We start from the raw sequence: 22,028 nt of genomic DNA, 5'->3' as shown, positions 1-22,028 counted from the left end.
CATAGAGGAATTGTATGATTCCAGTACCTATATAATGCACATTTGTCACAGAAATTGTTCCTTACGGCCATACCACCCTGAATAAGCCCGACCTCGTCTGATCTCGGAAGCCAAGGAGGGTTGGGCCTGGTTAGTACTTTAATGGGAGACTGCTTGGGAATACCAGGTGCTGTAAGCATTTTCTCTTCTCTCTACAACCTGCATGTCTTTTGTTGCAACGTCTGATCACCCTGTGACACATGAGAAAGTTGGCCATCTTCAGCTGCTGCTGCTTTGTTGGAAGACACGAAGTGATCTGAGAGTCTCAGTTTCAGCTGAAGAGAATAATCACGTCAGGGAAGAAGATGTGCCCACTACACATCAGCCTTTCTCAGCAATTATCTGGTTACATAGAGGAACCGTATGATTCCTGTACTTATATAATGCACATTTGTCAGACACATTGTTTCTTACGGCCACACTACCCTGAACATGCCCGACCTTGTCTGATCTCGGAAGCCAAGCAGGGTTGAGCCTGCTTAGTACTTGGATGGGAGACAGCTTGGGAATACCAGGTGCTGTAAGCTTTTTCTCTTCTCTCTACCACCTGCATGTCTTTTGTTGCAACGTCTGATCACCCTGTGACACGTGAAGAAGTTGGTCATCTTCAGCTGCTGCTGCTTTGTTGGCAGACACGAAGTGATCTGAGAGTCTCATTTTCAGCTGGAGAAAATTATCACGTCAGGGAACAAGATGTGCCCACTACATATCAGCCTTTCTTGGCAATTATCTGGTTGCATAGAGGAACCGTATGATTCCAGTACCTATATAATGCACATTTGTCACAGATAATGTTACTTACGGCCACACCACCCTGAATATGCCCGACCTCGTCTGATCTAAGAACCCAAGCAGGGTTGGACCTGGTTAGTACTTGAATGGGAGACCGCTTGCGAATACCAGGTGCTGTAAGCTTTTTCTCTTCTCTCTACCACCTACATGTCTTTTGTTGCAACGTCTGATCACCCTGTGACACATGAAGAAGTTGGTCATCTTCAGCTGCTGCTGCTTTGTTGGCAGACACGAAGTGATATGAGAGTCTCAGTTTCAGCTGGAGAGAATAATCACGTCAGGGAAGATGTTTCCACTACTTATCAGCCTTTCTCGGCAATTATCTTGTTACATAGAGGAACCATATGATTCCATTGCCTATATAATGCACATTTGTCACAGAGATTGTTGCTTACGGCCCAACCACCCTGAATATGTCTGACCTCGTCTGCTCTCAGAAGCCAAGGAGGGTTGGCCCTGGTTAGTACTTGGATGAGAGACCGCTTGGGAATACCAGGTGCTGTAAGCTTTTTCTCTTCTCTCTACCACCTGCATGTCTTTTGTTGCAACGTCTGATCACCCTGTGACACATGAGGAAGTTGGTCATCTTCAGCAGCTGCTGCTTTGTTGGCAGACACGAAGTGATCTGAGAGTCTCAGTTTCAGCTGTAGAGAATAATCACATCGGGGAAGAAGATGTGCCCACTACAAGTTAGCCTTTCTTGGCAATTATCTGGTTGCATAGAGGAACCGTATGATTCCAGTACCTATATAATGCACATTTGTCACAGACATTGTTACTTACGGCCACACCACCCTGAATATGCCCAACCTCGTGTGATCTCGGAAGCCAAACAGGGTTGAGCCTGCTTAGTACTTGGATGGGAGACTGCTTGGGAATACCAGGTGCTGTAAGCTTCTTCTCTTCTCTCTACCACCTGCATGTCTTTTGTTGCAACGTCTGATCACCCTGTGACACATGAGGAAGTTGGTCATCTTCAGCAGCTGCTGCTTCTTTGTTGGCAGACACGAAGTGATCTGAGAGTCTCAGTTTCAGCTGCAGAGAATAATCACATCAGGGAAGAAGATGTGCCCACTACAAGTCAGCCTTTCTCTGCAATTCTCTGGTTACATAGAAGAAGTGTATGATTCCAGTACCTATATAATGCACATTTGTCACAGTTATTGTTGCTTACGGCCGCACCACCCTGAATATGCCCGACCTCGTCTGATCTTGGAAGAAAAGCAGGGTTGGGCCTGGTTAGTACTTGAATGGGAGACCACTTCGGAATACCAGGTGCTGTAAGCTTTTTCTCTTCTCTCTACCACCTGCATGTCTTTTGTTGCAACGTCTGATCACCCTGTGACACATGAGGAAGGTGGTCATCTTCAGCTTCTGCTGCTTTGTTGGCAGACACGAAGTGATCTGAGAGTCTCAGTTTCAGTTGCAGAGAATGATCACATCAGAGAAGATGATTTGCCCACTACACATCAGCCTTTCTCGGCAATTATCTGGTTGCATAGAGGAACCGTATGATTCAAGTACCTATATAATGCACATTTGTCAGAGATATTGTTGCTTACGGCCACACCACCCTGAATAAGCCCGACCTCGTCTGATCTCGGACGCCAAGCAGGGTTGTACCTGGTTAGTACTTGGATGGGAGACAGCTTGGGAATACCAGGTGCTGTAAGCTTTTTCTCTTCTCTCTACCACCTGCATGTCTTTTGTTGCAACGTCTGATCACCCTGTGACACGTGAAGAAGTTGGTCATCTTCAGCTGCTGCTGCTTTGTTGGAAGACACGAAGTGAACTGAGAATCTCAGTTTCAGCTGAAGAGAATAATCACGTCAGGGAAGAAGATGTGCCCACTACACATCAGCCTTTCTCATCAATTATCTGGTTACATAGAGGAACCGTATGATTCCTGTACTTATATAATGCACATTTGTCACAGACATTGTTACTTACGGCCACACCACCCTGAATTTGCCTGACCTCGTCTGATCTCGGAAGCCAAGCATTGTTGGGCCTGGTTAGTACTTGGGTGGGAGACCGCTTGGGAATACCAGGTGCTGTAAGCGTTTTCTCTTCTCTCTACCACCTGCATGTGTTTTGTTGCAACGTCTGATCACCCTGTGACACATGAGGAAGTTGGTCATCTTCAGCTGCTGCTGCTTTGTTGGCAGACACGAAGTGATCTGAGAGTCTCAGTTTCAGCTGAAGAGAATGATCACATCAGAGAAGATGATATGCCCACTACACATCAGCCTTTCTCGGCAATTATCTGGTTTCATAGAGGAAGTGTATGATTCCAGTACCTATATAATTCACATTTGTAACAAACATTGTTGCTTATGGCCACACCACCCTGAATAAGCCCCACCTTGTCTTATCCTGGAAGCCAAGCAGGGTTGGGCCTGGTTCGTACTTCAATGGGAGACTGCTTGGGAATACCAGGTGCTGTAAGCTTTTTCTCTTCTCTCTACCACCTGCATGTCTTTTGTTGCAACATCTGATCACCCTGTGACACATGAGGAAGTTTGTCATCTTCAGCTTCTGCTGCTTTGTTGGCAGACACGAAGTGATCTGAGAGTCTCATTTTCAACTGAAGAGAATAATAACGTCAGGGAAGAAGATGTGCCCCCTACACATCAGCCTTTCTCGGCAATTATCTGGTTACATAGAGGAACTGTATGATTCCAGTACCTATATAATGCACATTTGTCACAGACATTGTTGCTTACGGCCACACCACCCTCAATATGCCTGACCTCGTCTGATCTCGGAAGCCAAGCACGGTTGGCCTGGTTAGTACTTGGGTGGGAGACTGCTTGGGAATACCAGGTGCTGTAAGCTTTATCTCTTCTCTGGACCACCTGAATGTCTTTTGTTGCAACGTCTGATCACCCTGTGACACATGAGGAAGTTGGTCATCTTCAGCTTCTGCTGCTTTGTTTGCAGACACGAAGTGATCTGAGAGTCTCAGTTTCAGCTGCAGAGAATAATCACGTCAGGGAAGAAGATGTGCCCACTACACATAAGCCTTTCTCGGCAATTATCTGGTTACATAGAGGAACCGTATGATTCCAGTACCTATATAATGCACATTTGTCACAGACATTGTCGCTTACGGCAACACCACCCTGAACATGCCTGACCTCGTCTGATCTCGGAAGCCAAGCACGGTTGGCCTGGTTAGTACTTGGGTGGGAGACCACTTGGGAATACCAGGTGCTGTAAGCTTTATCTCTTCTCTGGACCACCTGAATGTCTTTTGTTGCAACGTCTGATCACCCTGTGACACATGAGGAAGTTGGTCATCTTCAGCTTCTGCTGCTTTGTTGGCAGACACGAAGTGATCTGAGAGTCTCAGTTTCAGCTGCAGAGAATAATCACGTCAGGGAAGAAGATGTGCCCACTACACATAAGCCTTTCTCTGCAATTATCTGGTTACATAGAGGAACCGTATGATTCCAGTACCTATATAATGCACATTTGTCACAGAGATTGTCGCTTACGGCCACACCACCCTGAATATAATATGCCCGACCTCGTCCGATCTCGGAAGCCAAGCGGGGTTGTGCCTGGTTAGTACTTGGGTGGGAGACTGCTTGGGAATACCAGGTGCTGTAAGCTTTTTCTCTTCTCTCTACCACCTGCATGTCTTTTGTTGCAACGTCTGATCACCCTGTGACACATGAGGAAGTTGGTCATCTTCAGCTGCTGCTGCTTTGTTGGCAGACACAAAGTGATCTGAGAGTCTCAGTTTCAGCTGGAGAGAATAATCACATCAGGGAAGAAGATATGCCCACTACACATCAGCCTTTCTCGGCAATTATCTGGTTACATAGAGGAACTGTATGATTCCAGTACTTATATAAGGCACATTTGTCACATATATTGTTGCTTACGGCCACACCACCCTCAACATATCCGACCTTGTCCGATCTCGGAAGCCAAGCACGGTTGGGCCTGGTTAGTACTTACATGGGAGACTGCTTTGGAATACCAGGTGCTGTAAGCTTTTTCTCTTCTCTCTACCACCTGCATGTCTTTTGTTGCAACGTCTGATCACCCTGTGACACATGAGGAAGTTGGTCATCTTCAGCTGCTGCTGCTTTGTTGGCAGACACAAAGTGATCTGAGAGTCTCAGTTTCAGCTGCAGAGAATAATCACATCAGGGAAGAAGATGTGCCCACTACAAGTCAGCCTTTCTCGGCAATTATCTGGTTACATAGAGGAAGTGTATGATTCCAGTACTTATATAAGGCACATTTGTCACATATATTGTTGCTTACGGCCACACCACCCTGAACATGCCCGACCTCGTCTTATCTCGGAAGCCAAGGAGGGTTGGGCCTGGTTAGTACTTAAATGGGAGACCGCTTGGGAATACCAGGAGCTGTAAGCTTTTTGTCTTCTCTCGACCACCTGCATGTCTTTTGTTGCAACGTCTGATCCCCCTGTGACACATGAGGAAGTTGGTCATCTTCAGCTGCTGCTGCTTTGTTGGCAGACACGAAGTGATCTGAGAGTCTCAGTTTCAGCTGCAGAGAATAATCACATCAGGGAAGAAGATGTGCCCATAACAAGTCAGCCTTTCTCTGCAATTATCTGGTTACATAGAGGAATTGTATGATTCCAGTACCTATATAATGCACATTTGTCACAGAAATTGTTCCTTACGGCCATACCACCCTGAATAAGCCCGACCTCGTCTGATCTCGGAAGCCAAGGAGGGTTGGGCCTGGTTAGTACTTTAATGGGAGACTGCTTGGGAATACCAGGTGCTGTAAGCATTTTCTCTTCTCTCTACAACCTGCATGTCTTTTGTTGCAACGTCTGATCACCCTGTGACACATGAGAAAGTTGGCCATCTTCAGCTGCTGCTGCTTTGTTGGAAGACACGAAGTGATCTGAGAGTCTCAGTTTCAGCTGAAGAGAATAATCACGTCAGGGAAGAAGATGTGCCCACTACACATCAGCCTTTCTCAGCAATTATCTGGTTACATAGAGGAACCGTATGATTCCTGTACTTATATAATGCACATTTGTCAGACACATTGTTTCTTACGGCCACACTACCCTGAACATGCCCGACCTTGTCTGATCTCGGAAGCCAAGCAGGGTTGAGCCTGCTTAGTACTTGGATGGGAGACAGCTTGGGAATACCAGGTGCTGTAAGCTTTTTCTCTTCTCTCTACCACCTGCATGTCTTTTGTTGCAACGTCTGATCACCCTGTGACACGTGAAGAAGTTGGTCATCTTCAGCTGCTGCTGCTTTGTTGGCAGACACGAAGTGATCTGAGAGTCTCAGTTTCAGCTGGAGAGAATAATCACATCAGGGAAGAAGATATGCCCACTACACATCAGCCTTTCTCGGCAATTATCTGGTTACATAGAGGAACTGTATGATTCCAGTACCAATATAATGCACATTTGTCACAGACTTTGTTGCTTACGGCCACACCACCCTCAACATATCCGACCTTGTCCGATCACGGAAGCCAAGCACGGTTGGGCCTGGTTAGTACTTAGATGGGAGACTGCTTTGGAATACCAGGTGCTGTAAGCTTTTTCTCTTCTCTCTACCACCTGCATGTCTTTTGTTGCAACGTCTGATCACCCTGTGACACATGAGGAAGTTGGTCATCTTCAGCTTCTGCTGCTTTGTTGGCAGACACAAAGTGATCTGAGAGTCTCATTTTCAGCTGGAGAGAATTATCACGTCAGGGAACAAGATGTGCCCACTACACATCAGCCTTTCTCGGCAATTATCTGGTTACATAGAGGAACCGTATGACTCCATTACCTATATAATGCACATTTGTCACAGAAATTGTCGCTTACGGCCACACCACCCTGAATATGCCCGACCTCGTCTGATCTCGGAAGCCAAGCAGGGTTGGGGCTGGTTAGTACTTGGATGGGAGACCGCTTGGGAATACAAGGTGCTGTAAGCTTCTTCTCTTCTCTCTACCACCTGCATGTCTTTTGTTGCAACGTCTGATCACCCTGTGACACATGAGGAAGTTGGTCATCTTCAGTTACTGCTGCTGCTTTGTTGGCAGACACAAAGTGATCTGAGAGTCTCAGTTTCAGTTGCAGAGAATGATCACATCAGAGAAGATGATTTGCGCGCTACACATCAGCCTTTCTCAGCAATTATCTGGTTGCATAGAGGAACCGTATGATTCCAGTACCTATATAATGCACATTTGTCAGAGACATTGTTGCTTACGGCCACACCACCCTGAATAAGCCCGACCTCGTCTGATCTCGGACGCCAAACAGGGTTGTACCTGGTTAGTACTTGGATGGGAGACAGCTTGGGAACACCAGGTGCTGTAAGCTTTTTCTCTTCTCTCTACCACCTGCATGTCTTTTGTTGCAACGTCTGATCACCCTGTGACACATGAGGAAGTTGGTCATCTTCAGCTGCTGCTGCTTTGTTGGCAGACACAAAGTGATCTGAGAGTCTCAGTTTCAGCTCGAGAGAATAATCACGTCAGGGAAGAAGATGTGCCCACTACTTATCAGCTTTTCTCGGCAATTATCTGGTTACATAGAGGAACCGTATGATTCCAGTACCTATATAATGCACATTTGTCAGAGACATTGTTGCTTACGGCCACACCACCCTGAACATGCCCGACCTCGTCTGATCTCGGACGCCAAACAGGGTTGTACCTGGTTAGTACTTGGATGGGAGACCTCTTGGGAACACCAGGTGCTGTAAGCTTTTTCTCTTCTCTCTACCACCTGCATGTCTTTTGTTGCAACGTCTGATCACCCTGTGACACATGAGGAAGTTGGTCATCTTCAGCTGCTGCTGCTTTGTTGGTAGACACGAAGTGATCTGAGAGTCTCAGTTTCAGCTGCAGAGAATAATCACATGAGGGAAGAAGATTTGCCCACTACAAGTCAGCCTTTCTCGGCAATTATCTGGTTACATAGAGGAACCGTATGATTCCAGTACCTATATAATGCACATTTGTCACAGACATTGTTGCTTACGGCCACACCACCCTGAACATGCCCGACCTCGTCTGATCTCGGTAGCCAAGGAGGGTTGGGCCTGGTTAGTACTTTAATGGGAGACTGCTTGGGAATACCAGGTGCTGTAAGCTTTTTCTCTTCTCTCTACCACCTGCATGTCTTTTGTTGCAACGTCTGATCACCCTGTGACACATGAGGAAGTTGGTCATCTTCAGCTGCTGCTGCTTTGTTGGCAGACACAAAGTGATCTGAGAGTCTCAGTTTCAGCTGGAGAGAATAATCACATCAGGGAAGAAGATATGCCCACTACACATCAGCCTTTCTCGGCAATTATCTGGTTACATAGAGGAACTGTATGATTCCAGTACCAATATAATGCACATTTGTCACAGACTTTGTTGCTTACGGCCACACCACCCTCAACATATCCGACCTTGTCCGATCTCGGAAGCCAAGCACGGTTGGGCCTGGTTAGTACTTACATGGGAGACTGCTTTGGAATACCAGGTGCTGTAAGCTTTTTCTCTTCTCTCTACCACCTGCATGTCTTTTGTTGCAACGTCTGATCACCCTGTGACACATGAGGAAGTTGGTCATCTTCAGCTGCTGCTGCTTTGTTGGCAGACACAAAGTGATCTGAGAGTCTCAGTTTCAGCTGCAGAGAATAATCACATCAGGGAAGAAGATGTGCCCACTACAAGTCAGCCTTTCTCGGCAATTATCTGGTTACATAGAGGAAGTGTATGATTCCAGTACTTATATAAGGCACATTTGTCACATATATTGTTGCTTACAGCCACACCACCCTGAATAAGCACGATCTCGGAAGCCAAGCAGGTTTGGGCCTGGTTAGTACTTGGAAGGTAGACTGCCTGGGAATACCAGGTGCTTTAAGCTTTTTCTCTTCTCTCTACCACCTGCATGTCTTTTGTTGCAACGTCTGATCACCCTGTGACACATGAGGAAGTTGGTCATCTTCAGCTGCTGCTGCTTTGTTGGCAGACACGAAGTGATCTGAGAGTCTCAGTTTCAGCTGCAGAGAATAATCACGTCAGGGAAGAAGATGTGCCCACTACAAGTCAGCTTTTCTCTGCAATTATCTGGTTACATAGAGGAACCGTATGATTCCAGTACCTATATAATGCACATTTGTCACAGACATTGTTGCTTACGGCCACACCACCCTGAACATGCCCGACCTCGTCTTATCTCGGAAGCCAAGGAGGGTTGGGCCTGGTTAGTACTTAAATGGGAGACCGCTTGGGAATACCAGGAGCTGTAAGCTTTTTGTCTTCTCTCGACCACCTGCATGTCTTTTGTTGCAACGTCTGATCCCCCTGTGACACATGAGGAAGTTGGTCATCTTCAGCTGCTGCTGCTTTGTTGGCAGACACGAAGTGATCTGAGAGTCTCAGTTTCAGCTGCAGAGAATAATCACATCAGGGAAGAAGATGTGCCCATAACAAGTCAGCCTTTCTCTGCAATTATCTGGTTACATAGAGGAATTGTATGATTCCAGTACCTATATAATGCACATTTGTCACAGAAATTGTTCCTTACGGCCATACCACCCTGAATAAGCCCGACCTCGTCTGATCTCGGAAGCCAAGGAGGGTTGGGCCTGGTTAGTACTTGGATGGGAGACTGCTTGGGAATACCAGGTGCTGTAAGCATTTTCTCTTCTCTCTACAACCTGCATGTCTTTTGTTGCAACGTCTGATCACCCTGTGACACATGAGAAAGTTGGCCATCTTCAGCTGCTGCTGCTTTGTTGGAAGACACGAAGTGATCTGAGAGTCTCAGTTTCAGCTGAAGAGAATTATCACGTCAGGGAACAAGATGTGCCCACTACACATCAGCCTTTCTCGGCAATTATCTGGTTACATAGAGGAACCGTATGACTCCATTACCTATATAATGCACATTTGTCACAGAAATTGTCGCTTACGGCCACACCACCCTGAATATGCCCGACCTCGTCTGATCTCGGAAGCCAAGCAGGGTTGGGGCTGGTTAGTACTTGGATGGGAGACCGCTTGGGAATACAAGGTGCTGTAAGCTTCTTCTCTTCTCTCTACCACCTGCATGTCTTTTGTTGCAACGTCTGATCACCCTGTGACACATGAGGAAGTTGGTCATCTTCAGTTACTGCTGCTGCTTTGTTGGCAGACACAAAGTGATCTGAGAGTCTCAGTTTCAGTTGCAGAGAATGATCACATCAGAGAAGATGATTTGCGCGCTACACATCAGCCTTTCTCAGCAATTATCTGTTTGCATAGAGGAACCGTATGATTCCAGTACCTATATAATGCACATTTGTCAGAGACATTGTTGCTTACGGCCACACCACCCTGAATAAGCCCGACCTCGTCTGATCTCGGACGCCAAACAGGGTTGTACCTGGTTAGTACTTGGATGGGAGACCGCTTGGGAATACCAGGTGCTGTAAGCTTTTTCTCTTCTCTCTACCACCTCCATGTCTTTTGTTGCAACGTCTGATCACCCTGTGACACGCGAAGAAGTTGGTCATCTTCAGCTGCTGCTGCTTTGTTGGCAGACACAAAGTGATCTCAGAGTTTCAGTTTCAGCTGCAGAGAATAATCACATCAGGGAAGAAGATGTGCCCACTACAAGTCAGCCTTTCTCGGCAATTATCTGGTTACATAGAGGAAGTGTATGATTCCAGTACCTATATAATACACATTTGTAACAGATATCGTTGCTTACCGCCACACCACCCTGAATAAGCTCAACCTCGTCTGATCTCGGAAGCCAAGCAGGGTTGGGCCTGGTTAGTTCTTGAATGGGAGACCGCTTGCGAATACCAGGTGCTGTAAGCTTTTTCTCTTCTCTCTACCACCTGCATGTCTTTTGTTGCAACGTCTGATCACCCTGTGACACATGAGGAAGGTGGTCATCTTCAGCTGCTGCTGCTTTGTTGGCTGACACGAAGTGATCTGAGAGTCTCAGTTTCAGCTCGAGAGAATAATCACGTCAGGGAAGAAGATGTGCCCACTACTTATCAGCTTTTCTCGGCAATAATCTGGTTACATAGAGGAACTGTATGATTCCAGTACCTATATAATGCACATTTGTCACAGACATTGTTGCTTACGGCCACACCACCCTGAATATGCCCGACCTCGTCTGATCTCGGAAGCCAAGCAGGGTTGTGCCTGGTTAGTACTTGGATGAGAGACCGCTTGGGAATACCAGGTGCTGTAAGCTTTTTCTCTACTCTCTACCACCTTCATGTCTTTTGTGGATACGTCTGATCCTCCTGTGACACATGAGGAAGTTGGTCATCTTCAGCTGCTGCTGCTTCTTTGTTGGCAGACACGAAGTGATCTGAGAGTCTCAGTTTCAGCTGCAGAGAATAATCACATCAGGGAAGAAGATGTGCCCACTACAAGTCAGCCTTTCTCGGCAATTATCTGGTTACATAGAGGAAGTGTATGATTCCATTGCCTATATAATGCACATTTGTCACGGAGATTGTTACTTACGGCCAAACCACCCTGAATATGTCTGACCTTGTCTGATCTCGGAAGCCAAGGAGGGCTGGGCCTGGTTAGTACTTTGATGGGACACCGCTTGGGAATACCAGGTGCTGTAAGCTTTTTCTCTTCTCTCTACCACCTCCATGTCTTTTGTTGCAACGTCTGATCACCCTGTGACACGTGAAGAAGTTGGTCATCTTCAGCTGCTGCTGCTTTGTTGGCAGATACAAAGTGATCTCAGAGTTTCAGCTGCAGAGAATAATCACATCAGGGAAGAAGATGTGCCCACTACAAGTCAGCCTTTCTTGGCAATTATCTGGTTACATAGAGGAAGTGTATGATTCCATTGCCTATATAATGCACATTTGTCACGGAGATTGTTACTTACGGCCAAACCACCCTGAATATGTCTGAACTCTTCTGATCTCGGAAGCCAAGGAGGGCTGGGCCTGGTTAGTACTTTAATGGGACACCACTTGGGAATACCAGGTGCTGTAAGCTTTTTCTCTTCTCTCTACCACCTACATGTCTTTTGTTGCAATGTCTGATCGCCCTGTGACACGTGAGGAAGTTGGTCATCTTCAGCTGCTGCTGCTTTGTTGGCAGACACAAAGTGATCTCAGAGTTTCAGCTGCAGAGAATAATCACATCAGGGAAGAAGATGTGCCCACTACAAGTCAGCCTTTCTCGGCAATTATCTGGTTACATAGAGGAAGTGTATGATTCCAGTACCTATATAATACACATTTGTAACAGATAGCGTTGCTTACCGCCACACCACCCTGAATAAGCTCAACCTCGTCTGATCTCGGAAGCCAAGCAGGGTTGGGCCTGGTTAGTTCTTGAATGGGAGACCGCTTGCGAATACCAGGTGCTGTAAGCTTTTTCTCTTCTCTCTACCACCTACATGTCTTTTGTTGCAACGTCTGACCACCCTGTGACACATGAGGAAGTTGGTCATCTTCAGCTGCTGCTGCTTTGTTGGCAGACACGAAGTGATCTGAGAGTCTCAGTTTCAGCTGGAGAGAATAATCACATCAGGGAAGAAGATGTGCCCACTACAAGTTAGCCTTTCTCGACAATTATCTGGTTACATAGAGGAACTGTATTATTCCAGTACCTATATAATGCACATTTGTCACAGACATTGTTGCTTACGGCCACACCACCCTGAACATGCCCGACCTCGTCTCATCTTGGAAGCCAAGCAGGGTTGGGCCTTGTTAGTACTTGAATGGGAGACTGCTTGGGAATACCAGGTGCTGTAAGCTTTTTCTCTTCTCTCTACCACCTGCATGTCTTTTGTTGCAACGTCTGACCACCCTGTGACACATGAGGAAGTTGGTCATCTTCAGCTGCTGCTGCTTTGTTGGCAGACACGAAGTGATCTGAGAGTCTCAGTTTCAGCTGAAGAGAATGATCACATCAGAGAAGATGATATGCCCGCTACACATCAGCCTTTCTCTGCAATTATCTGGTTATATAGAGGAACCGTATGATTCCAGTACCTATATTATAAACATTTTTCAGAGAGATTGTTACTTACGGCCATACCACCCTGAATAAGCCCGACCTCATCTGATCTCGGAAGTCAAGCAGGGTTTGGCCTGGTTAGTACTTGAATGCGAGACCGCTTGGGAATACCAGGTGCTGTAGGCTTTTTCTCTTCTCTTTACCACCTGCATGTCTTTTGTTGCAATGTCTGATCGCCCTGTGACACATGAGGAAGTTGGTCATCTTCAGCTGCTGCTGCTTTGTTGGCAGACACAAAGTGATCTGAGAGTCTCAGTTTCAGTACCAGAGAATAATCACATCAGGGAAGAAGATGAACCCACTACAAGTCAGCCTTTTTCGGCAATTATCTGGTTGCATAGAGGAACCGTATGATTCCAGTACCTATATAATGCACATTTGTCACAGACATTGTTACTTACGGCCACACCACCCTGAATATGCCCGACCTCGTCTAATCTCGGAACCCAAGCAGGGTTGGGCCTGGTTAGTACTTGAATGTTAGACCGCTTGGGAATACCAGGTGCTGTAAGCTTTTTCTCTTCTCTCTACCACCTGCATGTCTTTTTCTGCAATGTCTGATCGCCCTGTGACACATGAGGAAGTTGGTCATCTTCAGCTGCTGCTGCTTTGTTGGCAGACATGAAGTGATCTGAGAGTCTCAGTTTCAGCTGAAGAGAATGATCACGTCAGGGAAGAAGATGTGCTCACTACAAGTCAGCCTTTCTTGGCAATTATCTGGTTATATAGAGGAACCGTATGATTCCTGTACCTATACAATTTATATTTGTCACAGACATGGTTGTTTACGGCCACACCACCCTGAATATGCCCGACCTCGTCTGATCTTGGAAGCCAATTAGGGTTGGGCCTGTTTAGTACTTGGATGGGAGACCCCTTTGGATTATCAGGTGCTGTAAGCTTTTTCTCTTCTCTCAACCACCTGCATGTCTTTTGTTGCAACGTATGATCACCCTGTGACACATGAGGAAGTTGGTCATCTTCATTTTCTGCTGCTTTGTTGGCAGACACGAAGTGATCTGAGAGTCTCATTTTCAGCTGGAGAAAATTATCACGTCAGGGAACAAGATGTGCCCACTACATATCAGCCTTTCTTGGCAATTATCTGGTTGCATAGAGGAACCGTATGATTCCAGTACCTATATAATGCACATTTGTCACAGATAATGTTACTTACGGCCACACCACCCTGAATATGCCCGACCTCGTCTGATCTAAGAACCCAAGCAGGGTTGGACCTGGTTAGTACTTGAATGGGAGACCGCTTGCGAATACCAGGTGCTGTAAGCTTTTTCTCTTCTCTCTACCACCTACATGTCTTTTGTTGCAACGTCTGATCACCCTGTGACACATGAAGAAGTTGGTCATCTTCAGCTGCTGCTGCTTTGTTGGCAGACACGAAGTGATATGAGAGTCTCAGTTTCAGCTGGAGAGAATAATCACGTCAGGGAAGATGTTTCCACTACTTATCAGCCTTTCTCGGCAATTATCTTGTTACATAGAGGAACCATATGATTCCATTGCCTATATAATGCACATTTGTCACAGAGATTGTTGCTTACGGCCCAACCACCCTGAATATGTCTGACCTCGTCTGCTCTCAGAAGCCAAGGAGGGTTGGCCCTGGTTAGTACTTGGATGAGAGACCGCTTGGGAATACCAGGTGCTGTAAGCTTTTTCTCTTCTCTCTACCACCTGCATGTCTTTTGTTGCAACGTCTGATCACCCTGTGACACATGAGGAAGTTGGTCATCTTCAGCAGCTGCTGCTTTGTTGGCAGACACGAAGTGATCTGAGAGTCTCAGTTTCAGCTGTAGAGAATAATCACATCGGGGAAGAAGATGTGCCCACTACAAGTCTGCCTTTCTTGGCAATTATCTGGTTGCATAGAGGAACCGTATGATTCCAGTACCTATATAATGCACATTTGTCACAGACATTGTTACTTACGGCCACACCACCCTGAATATGCCCAACCTCGTGTGATCTCGGAAGCCAAACAGGGTTGAGCCTGCTTAGTACTTGGATGGGAGACTGCTTGGGAATACCAGGTGCTGTAAGCTTCTTCTCTTCTCTCTACCACCTGCATGTCTTTTGTTGCAACGTCTGATCACCCTGTGACACATGAGGAAGTTGGTCATCTTCAGCAGCTGCTGCTTCTTTGTTGGCAGACACGAAGTGATCTGAGAGTCTCAGTTTCAGCTGCAGAGAATAATCACATCAGGGAAGAAGATGTGCCCACTACAAGTCAGCCTTTCTCTGCAATTCTCTGGTTACATAGAAGAAGTGTATGATTCCAGTACCTATATAATGCACATTTGTCACAGTTATTGTTGCTTACGGCCGCACCACCCTGAATATGCCCGACCTCGTCTGATCTTGGAAGAAAAGCAGGGTTGGGCCTGGTTAGTACTTGAATGGGAGACCACTTCGGAATACCAGGTGCTGTAAGCTTTTTCTCTTCTCTCTACCACCTGCATGTCTTTTGTTGCAACGTCTGATCACCCTGTGACACATGAGGAAGGTGGTCATCTTCAGCTTCTGCTGCTTTGTTGGCAGACACGAAGTGATCTGAGAGTCTCAGTTTCAGTTGCAGAGAATGATCACATCAGAGAAGATGATTTGCCCGCTACACATCAGCCTTTCTCGGCAATTATCTGGTTGCATAGAGGAACCGTATGATTCAAGTACCTATATAATGCACATTTGTCAGAGATATTGTTGCTTACGGCCACACCACCCTGAATAAGCCCGACCTCGTCTGATCTCGGACGCCAAGCAGGGTTGTACCTGGTTAGTACTTGGATGGGAGACAGCTTGGGAATACCAGGTGCTGTAAGCTTTTTCTCTTCTCTCTACCACCTGCATGTCTTTTGTTGCAACGTCTGATCACCCTGTGACACGTGAAGAAGTTGGTCATCTTCAGCTGCTGCTGCTTTGTTGGAAGACACGAAGTGAACTGAGAATCTCAGTTTCAGCTGAAGAGAATAATCACGTCAGGGAAGAAGATGTGCCCACTACACATCAGCCTTTCTCATCAATTATCTGGTTACATAGAGGAACCGTATGATTCCTGTACTTATATAATGCACATTTGTCACAGACATTGTTACTTACGGCCACACCACCCTGAATTTGCCTGACCTCGTCTGATCTCGGAAGCCAAGCATTGTTGGGCCTGGTTAGTACTTGGGTGGGAGACCGCTTGGGAATACCAGGTGCTGTAAGCGTTTTCTCTTCTCTCTACCACCTGCATGTGTTTTGTTGCAACGTCTGATCACCCTGTGACACATGAGGAAGTTGGTCATCTTCAGCTGCTGCTGCTTTGTTGGCAGACACGAAGTGATCTGAGAGTCTCAGTTTCAGCTGAAGAGAATGATCACATCAGAGAAGATGATATGCCCACTACACATCAGCCTTTCTCGGCAATTATCTGGTTTCATAGAGGAAGTGTATGATTCCAGTACCTATATAATTCACATTTGTAACAAACATTGTTGCTTATGGCCACACCACCCTGAATAAGCCCCACCTTGTCTTATCCTGGAAGCCAAGCAGGGTTGGGCCTGGTTCGTACTTCAATGGGAGACTGCTTGGGAATACCAGGTGCTGTAAGCTTTTTCTCTTCTCTCTACCACCTGCATGTCTTTTGTTGCAACATCTGATCACCCTGTGACACATGAGGAAGTTTGTCATCTTCAGCTTCTGCTGCTTTGTTGGCAGACACGAAGTGATCTGAGAGTCTCATTTTCAACTGAAGAGAATAATAACGTCAGGGAAGAAGATGTGCCCCCTACACATCAGCCTTTCTCGGCAATTATCTGGTTACATAGAGGAACTGTATGATTCCAGTACCTATATAATGCACATTTGTCACAGACATTGTTGCTTACGGCCACACCACCCTCAATATGCCTGACCTCGTCTGATCTCGGAAGCCAAGCACGGTTGGCCTGGTTAGTACTTGGGTGGGAGACTGCTTGGGAATACCAGGTGCTGTAAGCTTTATCTCTTCTCTGGACCACCTGAATGTCTTTTGTTGCAACGTCTGATCACCCTGTGACACATGAGGAAGTTGGTCATCTTCAGCTTCTGCTGCTTTGTTTGCAGACACGAAGTGATCTGAGAGTCTCAGTTTCAGCTGCAGAGAATAATCACGTCAGGGAAGAAGATGTGCCCACTACACATAAGCCTTTCTCGGCAATTATCTGGTTACATAGAGGAACCGTATGATTCCAGTACCTATATAATGCACATTTGTCACAGACATTGTCGCTTACGGCAACACCACCCTGAACATGCCTGACCTCGTCTGATCTCGGAAGCCAAGCACGGTTGGCCTGGTTACTACTTGGGTGGGAGACCACTTGGGAATACCAGGTGCTGTAAGCTTTATCTCTTCTCTGGACCACCTGAATGTCTTTTGTTGCAACGTCTGATCACCCTGTGACACATGAGGAAGTTGGTCATCTTCAGCTTCTGCTGCTTTGTTGGCAGACACGAAGTGATCTGAGAGTCTCAGTTTCAGCTGCAGAGAATAATCACGTCAGGGAAGAAGATGTGCCCACTACACATAAGCCTTTCTCTGCAATTATCTGGTTACATAGAGGAACCGTATGATTCCAGTACCTATATAATGCACATTTGTCACAGAGATTGTCGCTTACGGCCACACCACCCTGAATATAATATGCCCGACCTCGTCCGATCTCGGAAGCCAAGCGGGGTTGTGCCTGGTTAGTACTTGGGTGGGAGACTGCTTGGGAATACCAGGTGCTGTAAGCTTTTTCTCTTCTCTCTACCACCTGCATGTCTTTTGTTGCAACGTCTGATCACCCTGTGACACATGAGGAAGTTGGTCATCTTCAGCTGCTGCTGCTTTGTTGGCAGACACAAAGTGATCTGAGAGTCTCAGTTTCAGCTGGAGAGAATAATCACATCAGGGAAGAAGATATGCCCACTACACATCAGCCTTTCTCGGCAATTATCTGGTTACATAGAGGAACTGTATGATTCCAGTACCAATATAATGCACATTTGTCACAGACTTTGTTGCTTACGGCCACTCAACATATCCGACCTTGTCCGATCTCGGAAGCCAAGCACGGTTGGGCCTGGTTAGTACTTACATGGGAGACTGCTTTGGAATACCAGGTGCTGTAAGCTTTTTCTCTTCTCTCTACCACCTGCATGTCTTTTGTTGCAACGTCTGATCACCCTGTGACACATGAGGAAGTTGGTCATCTTCAGCTGCTGCTGCTTTGTTGGCAGACACAAAGTGATCTGAGAGTCTCAGTTTCAGCTGCAGAGAATAATCACATCAGGGAAGAAGATGTGCCCACTACAAGTCAGCCTTTCTCGGCAATTATCTGGTTACATAGAGGAAGTGTATGATTCCAGTACTTATATAAGGCACATTTGTCACATATATTGTTGCTTACGGCCACACCACCCTGAACATGCCCGACCTCGTCTTATCTTGGAAGCCAAGGAGGGTTGGGCCTGGTTAGTACTTAAATGGGAGACCGCTTGGGAATACCAGGAGCTGTAAGCTTTTTGTCTTCTCTCGACCACCTGCATGTCTTTTGTTGCAACGTCTGATCCCCCTGTGACACATGAGGAAGTTGGTCATCTTCAGCTGCTGCTGCTTTGTTGGCAGACACGAAGTGATCTGAGAGTCTCAGTTTCAGCTGCAGAGAATAATCACATCAGGGAAGAAGATGTGCCCATAACAAGTCAGCCTTTCTCTGCAATTATCTGGTTACATAGAGGAATTGTATGATTCCAGTACCTATATAATGCACATTTGTCACAGAAATTGTTCCTTACGGCCATACCACCCTGAATAAGCCCGACCTCGTCTGATCTCGGAAGCCAAGGAGGGTTGGGCCTGGTTAGTACTTTAATGGGAGACTGCTTGGGAATACCAGGTGCTGTAAGCATTTTCTCTTCTCTCTACAACCTACATGTCTTTTGTTGCAACGTCTGATCACCCTGTGACACATGAGAAAGTTGGCCATCTTCAGCTGCTGCTGCTTTGTTGGAAGACACGAAGTGATCTGAGAGTCTCAGTTTCAGCTGAAGAGAATAATCACGTCAGGGAAGAAGATGTGCCCACTACACATCAGCCTTTCTCAGCAATTATCTGGTTACATAGAGGAACCGTATGATTCCTGTACTTATATAATGCACATTTGTCAGACACATTGTTTCTTACGGCCACACTACCCTGAACATGCCCGACCTTGTCTGATCTCGGAAGCCAAGCAGGGTTGAGCCTGCTTAGTACTTGGATGGGAGACAGCTTGGGAATACCAGGTGCTGTAAGCTTTTTCTCTTCTCTCTACCACCTGCATGTCTTTTGTTGCAACGTCTGATCACCCTGTGACACGTGAAGAAGTTGGTCATCTTCAGCTGCTGCTGCTTTGTTGGCAGACACGAAGTGATCTGAGAGTCTCAGTTTCAGCTGGAGAGAATAATCACATCAGGGAAGAAGATATGCCCACTACACATCAGCCTTTCTCGGCAATTATCTGGTTACATAGAGGAACTGTATGATTCCAGTACCAATATAATGCACATTTGTCACAGACTTTGTTGCTTACGGCCACACCACCCTCAACATATCCGACCTTGTCCGATCACGGAAGCCAAGCACGGTTGGGCCTGGTTAGTACTTAGATGGGAGACTGCTTTGGAATACCAGGTGCTGTAAGCTTTTTCTCTTCTCTCTACCACCTGCATGTCTTTTGTTGCAACGTCTGATCACCCTGTGACACATGAGGAAGTTGGTCATCTTCAGCTTCTGCTGCTTTGTTGGCAGACACAAAGTGATCTGAGAGTCTCATTTTCAGCTGGAGAGAATTATCACGTCAGGGAACAAGATGTGCCCACTACACATCAGCCTTTCTCGGCAATTATCTGGTTACATAGAGGAACCGTATGACTCCATTACCTATATAATGCACATTTGTCACAGAAATTGTCGCTTACGGCCACACCACCCTGAATATGCCCGACCTCGTCTGATCTCGGAAGCCAAGCAGGGTTGGGGCTGGTTAGTACTTGGATGGGAGACCGCTTGGGAATACAAGGTGCTGTAAGCTTCTTCTCTTCTCTCTACCACCTGCATGTCTTTTGTTGCAACGTCTGATCACCCTGTGACACATGAGGAAGTTGGTCATCTTCAGTTACTGCTGCTGCTTTGTTGGCAGACACAAAGTGATCTGAGAGTCTCAGTTTCAGTTGCAGAGAATGATCACATCAGAGAAGATGATTTGCGCGCTACACATCAGCCTTTCTCAGCAATTATCTGGTTGCATAGAGGAACCGTATGATTCCAGTACCTATATAATGCACATTTGTCAGAGACATTGTTGCTTACGGCCACACCACCCTGAATAAGCCCGACCTCGTCTGATCTCGGACACCAAACAGGGTTGTACCTGGTTAGTACTTGGATGGGAGACAGCTTGGGAACACCAGGTGCTGTAAGCTTTTTCTCTTCTCTCTACCACCTGCATGTCTTTTGTTGCAACGTCTGATCACCCTGTGACACATGAGGAAGTTGGTCATCTTCAGCTGCTGCTGCTTTGTTGGCAGACACAAAGTGATCTGAGAGTCTCAGTTTCAGCTCGAGAGAATAATCACGTCAGGGAAGAAGATGTGCCCACTACTTATCAGCTTTTCTCGGCAATTATCTGGTTACATAGAGGAACCGTATGATTCCAGTACCTATATAAGGCACATTTGTCAGAGACATTGTTGCTTACGGCCACACCACCCTGAACATGCCCGACCTCGTCTGATCTCGGACGCCAAACAGGGTTGTACCTGGTTAGTACTTGGATGGGAGACCTCTTGGGAACACCAGGTGCTGTAAGCTTTTTCTCTTCTCTCTACCACCTGCATGTCTTTTGTTGCAACGTCTGATCACCCTGTGACACATGAGGAAGTTGGTCATCTTCAGCTGCTGCTGCTTTGTTGGCAGACACAAAGTGATCTGAGAGTCTCAGTTTCAGCTGGAGAGAATAATCACATCAGGGAAGAAGATATGCCCACTACACATCAGCCTTTCTCGGCAATTATCTGGTTACATAGAGGAACTGTATGATTCCAGTACCAATATAATGCACATTTGTCACAGACTTTGTTGCTTACGGCCACACCACCCTCAACATATCCGACCTTGTCCGATCTCGGAAGCCAAGCACGGTTGGGCCTGGTTAGTACTTACATGGGAGACATCTTGGGAATACCAGGTGCTGTAAGCTTTTTCTCTTCTCTCTACCACCTGCATGTCTTTTGTTGCAACGTCTGATCACCCTGTGACACATGAGGAAGTTGGTCATCTTCAGCTGCTGCTGCTTTGTTGGCAGACACAAAGTGATCTGAGAGTCTCAGTTTCAGCTGCAGAGAATAATCACATCAGGGAAGAAGATGTGCCCACTACAAGTCAGCCTTTCTCGGCAATTATCTGGTTACATAGAGGAAGTGTATGATTCCAGTACTTATATAAGGCACATTTGTCACATATATTGTTGCTTACAGCCACACCACCCTGAATAAGCACGATCTCGGAAGCCAAGCAGGTTTGGGCCTGGTTAGTACTTGGAAGGTAGACTGCCTGGGAATACCAGGTGCTTTAAGCTTTTTCTCTTCTCTCTACCACCTGCATGTCTTTTGTTGCAACGTCTGATCACCCTGTGACACATGAGGAAGTTGGTCATCTTCAGCTGCTGCTGCTTTGTTGGCAGACACGAAGTGATCTGAGAGTCTCAGTTTCAGCTGCAGAGAATAATCACGTCAGGGAAGAAGATGTGCCCACTACAAGTCAGCTTTTCTCTGCAATTATCTGGTTACATAGAGGAACCGTATGATTCCAGTACCTATATAATGCACATTTGTCACAGACATTGTTGCTTACGGCCACACCACCCTGAACATGCCCGACCTCGTCTTATCTCGGAAGCCAAGGAGGGTTGGGCCTGGTTAGTACTTAAATGGGAGACCGCTTGGGAATACCAGGAGCTGTAAGCTTTTTGTCTTCTCTCGACCACCTGCATGTCTTTTGTTGCAACGTCTGATCCCCCTGTGACACATGAGGAAGTTGGTCATCTTCAGCTGCTGCTGCTTTGTTGGCAGACACGAAGTGATCTGAGAGTCTCAGTTTCAGCTGCAGA

General features: G+C 46.5%; 52 pseudogenes; all 52 read left to right on the top strand.

Annotated features, from left to right (window-relative positions):
• Positions 1-59: 59 nt before the first annotated feature.
• LOC140318320 (5S ribosomal RNA) lies at positions 60-178 on the top strand (annotated as a pseudogene).
• A 269-nt stretch (positions 179-447) lies between these two features.
• On the top strand, positions 448-566 carry LOC140294926 (5S ribosomal RNA; annotated as a pseudogene).
• Positions 567-835: 269 nt separating this feature from the next.
• LOC140294157 (5S ribosomal RNA) lies at positions 836-954 on the top strand (annotated as a pseudogene).
• Positions 955-1,220: 266 nt separating this feature from the next.
• On the top strand, positions 1,221-1,339 carry LOC140294304 (5S ribosomal RNA; annotated as a pseudogene).
• Positions 1,340-1,608: 269 nt separating this feature from the next.
• Positions 1,609-1,727, top strand: LOC140294540 (5S ribosomal RNA; annotated as a pseudogene).
• Positions 1,728-1,999: 272 nt separating this feature from the next.
• Positions 2,000-2,118, top strand: LOC140299553 (5S ribosomal RNA; annotated as a pseudogene).
• A 269-nt stretch (positions 2,119-2,387) lies between these two features.
• On the top strand, positions 2,388-2,506 carry LOC140290520 (5S ribosomal RNA; annotated as a pseudogene).
• Positions 2,507-2,775: 269 nt separating this feature from the next.
• Positions 2,776-2,894, top strand: LOC140284398 (5S ribosomal RNA; annotated as a pseudogene).
• A 657-nt stretch (positions 2,895-3,551) lies between these two features.
• Positions 3,552-3,669, top strand: LOC140293432 (5S ribosomal RNA; annotated as a pseudogene).
• Positions 3,670-3,938: 269 nt separating this feature from the next.
• Positions 3,939-4,056, top strand: LOC140287049 (5S ribosomal RNA; annotated as a pseudogene).
• A 269-nt stretch (positions 4,057-4,325) lies between these two features.
• On the top strand, positions 4,326-4,449 carry LOC140270977 (5S ribosomal RNA; annotated as a pseudogene).
• Positions 4,450-4,718: 269 nt separating this feature from the next.
• Positions 4,719-4,837, top strand: LOC140293533 (5S ribosomal RNA; annotated as a pseudogene).
• Positions 4,838-5,106: 269 nt separating this feature from the next.
• Positions 5,107-5,225, top strand: LOC140288909 (5S ribosomal RNA; annotated as a pseudogene).
• Positions 5,226-5,494: 269 nt separating this feature from the next.
• On the top strand, positions 5,495-5,613 carry LOC140318314 (5S ribosomal RNA; annotated as a pseudogene).
• Positions 5,614-5,882: 269 nt separating this feature from the next.
• LOC140294925 (5S ribosomal RNA) lies at positions 5,883-6,001 on the top strand (annotated as a pseudogene).
• A 269-nt stretch (positions 6,002-6,270) lies between these two features.
• On the top strand, positions 6,271-6,389 carry LOC140295504 (5S ribosomal RNA; annotated as a pseudogene).
• Positions 6,390-6,658: 269 nt separating this feature from the next.
• On the top strand, positions 6,659-6,777 carry LOC140301109 (5S ribosomal RNA; annotated as a pseudogene).
• Positions 6,778-7,049: 272 nt separating this feature from the next.
• LOC140292571 (5S ribosomal RNA) lies at positions 7,050-7,168 on the top strand (annotated as a pseudogene).
• Positions 7,169-7,437: 269 nt separating this feature from the next.
• Positions 7,438-7,556, top strand: LOC140304049 (5S ribosomal RNA; annotated as a pseudogene).
• A 269-nt stretch (positions 7,557-7,825) lies between these two features.
• LOC140305295 (5S ribosomal RNA) lies at positions 7,826-7,944 on the top strand (annotated as a pseudogene).
• A 269-nt stretch (positions 7,945-8,213) lies between these two features.
• LOC140293532 (5S ribosomal RNA) lies at positions 8,214-8,332 on the top strand (annotated as a pseudogene).
• Positions 8,333-8,979: 647 nt separating this feature from the next.
• On the top strand, positions 8,980-9,098 carry LOC140288907 (5S ribosomal RNA; annotated as a pseudogene).
• Positions 9,099-9,367: 269 nt separating this feature from the next.
• On the top strand, positions 9,368-9,486 carry LOC140302630 (5S ribosomal RNA; annotated as a pseudogene).
• A 269-nt stretch (positions 9,487-9,755) lies between these two features.
• On the top strand, positions 9,756-9,874 carry LOC140301098 (5S ribosomal RNA; annotated as a pseudogene).
• Positions 9,875-10,146: 272 nt separating this feature from the next.
• Positions 10,147-10,265, top strand: LOC140316080 (5S ribosomal RNA; annotated as a pseudogene).
• A 269-nt stretch (positions 10,266-10,534) lies between these two features.
• LOC140293919 (5S ribosomal RNA) lies at positions 10,535-10,653 on the top strand (annotated as a pseudogene).
• A 269-nt stretch (positions 10,654-10,922) lies between these two features.
• On the top strand, positions 10,923-11,041 carry LOC140300013 (5S ribosomal RNA; annotated as a pseudogene).
• Positions 11,042-11,313: 272 nt separating this feature from the next.
• Positions 11,314-11,432, top strand: LOC140293060 (5S ribosomal RNA; annotated as a pseudogene).
• Positions 11,433-11,695: 263 nt separating this feature from the next.
• Positions 11,696-11,814, top strand: LOC140291294 (5S ribosomal RNA; annotated as a pseudogene).
• Positions 11,815-12,077: 263 nt separating this feature from the next.
• LOC140293918 (5S ribosomal RNA) lies at positions 12,078-12,196 on the top strand (annotated as a pseudogene).
• A 269-nt stretch (positions 12,197-12,465) lies between these two features.
• Positions 12,466-12,584, top strand: LOC140292902 (5S ribosomal RNA; annotated as a pseudogene).
• Positions 12,585-12,853: 269 nt separating this feature from the next.
• Positions 12,854-12,972, top strand: LOC140267513 (5S ribosomal RNA; annotated as a pseudogene).
• A 269-nt stretch (positions 12,973-13,241) lies between these two features.
• On the top strand, positions 13,242-13,360 carry LOC140292728 (5S ribosomal RNA; annotated as a pseudogene).
• A 269-nt stretch (positions 13,361-13,629) lies between these two features.
• Positions 13,630-13,748, top strand: LOC140292078 (5S ribosomal RNA; annotated as a pseudogene).
• A 269-nt stretch (positions 13,749-14,017) lies between these two features.
• Positions 14,018-14,136, top strand: LOC140294156 (5S ribosomal RNA; annotated as a pseudogene).
• Positions 14,137-14,402: 266 nt separating this feature from the next.
• On the top strand, positions 14,403-14,521 carry LOC140294303 (5S ribosomal RNA; annotated as a pseudogene).
• Positions 14,522-14,790: 269 nt separating this feature from the next.
• On the top strand, positions 14,791-14,909 carry LOC140294539 (5S ribosomal RNA; annotated as a pseudogene).
• A 272-nt stretch (positions 14,910-15,181) lies between these two features.
• On the top strand, positions 15,182-15,300 carry LOC140299531 (5S ribosomal RNA; annotated as a pseudogene).
• Positions 15,301-15,569: 269 nt separating this feature from the next.
• LOC140290519 (5S ribosomal RNA) lies at positions 15,570-15,688 on the top strand (annotated as a pseudogene).
• A 269-nt stretch (positions 15,689-15,957) lies between these two features.
• Positions 15,958-16,076, top strand: LOC140284389 (5S ribosomal RNA; annotated as a pseudogene).
• Positions 16,077-16,733: 657 nt separating this feature from the next.
• LOC140293431 (5S ribosomal RNA) lies at positions 16,734-16,851 on the top strand (annotated as a pseudogene).
• A 269-nt stretch (positions 16,852-17,120) lies between these two features.
• On the top strand, positions 17,121-17,238 carry LOC140292871 (5S ribosomal RNA; annotated as a pseudogene).
• Positions 17,239-17,507: 269 nt separating this feature from the next.
• On the top strand, positions 17,508-17,631 carry LOC140270966 (5S ribosomal RNA; annotated as a pseudogene).
• A 650-nt stretch (positions 17,632-18,281) lies between these two features.
• On the top strand, positions 18,282-18,400 carry LOC140292736 (5S ribosomal RNA; annotated as a pseudogene).
• A 269-nt stretch (positions 18,401-18,669) lies between these two features.
• On the top strand, positions 18,670-18,788 carry LOC140318309 (5S ribosomal RNA; annotated as a pseudogene).
• A 269-nt stretch (positions 18,789-19,057) lies between these two features.
• LOC140294924 (5S ribosomal RNA) lies at positions 19,058-19,176 on the top strand (annotated as a pseudogene).
• Positions 19,177-19,445: 269 nt separating this feature from the next.
• LOC140295502 (5S ribosomal RNA) lies at positions 19,446-19,564 on the top strand (annotated as a pseudogene).
• A 269-nt stretch (positions 19,565-19,833) lies between these two features.
• Positions 19,834-19,952, top strand: LOC140301087 (5S ribosomal RNA; annotated as a pseudogene).
• A 272-nt stretch (positions 19,953-20,224) lies between these two features.
• On the top strand, positions 20,225-20,343 carry LOC140293267 (5S ribosomal RNA; annotated as a pseudogene).
• Positions 20,344-20,612: 269 nt separating this feature from the next.
• On the top strand, positions 20,613-20,731 carry LOC140304045 (5S ribosomal RNA; annotated as a pseudogene).
• A 269-nt stretch (positions 20,732-21,000) lies between these two features.
• LOC140293335 (5S ribosomal RNA) lies at positions 21,001-21,119 on the top strand (annotated as a pseudogene).
• Positions 21,120-21,766: 647 nt separating this feature from the next.
• Positions 21,767-21,885, top strand: LOC140288906 (5S ribosomal RNA; annotated as a pseudogene).
• Positions 21,886-22,028: the final 143 nt, after the last annotated feature.

This window comes from Leuresthes tenuis, unplaced genomic scaffold (genome assembly GCF_036924035.1).
Source record: "Leuresthes tenuis unplaced genomic scaffold, fLeuTen1.0.hap1 SCAF_1, whole genome shotgun sequence".
In the NCBI taxonomy this organism is placed as follows: domain Eukaryota; kingdom Metazoa; phylum Chordata; class Actinopteri; order Atheriniformes; family Atherinopsidae; genus Leuresthes; species Leuresthes tenuis.
The sequence above is the reverse complement of the archived record's forward strand: the minus strand, read 5'-3'. Positions and strand labels throughout refer to the sequence as shown.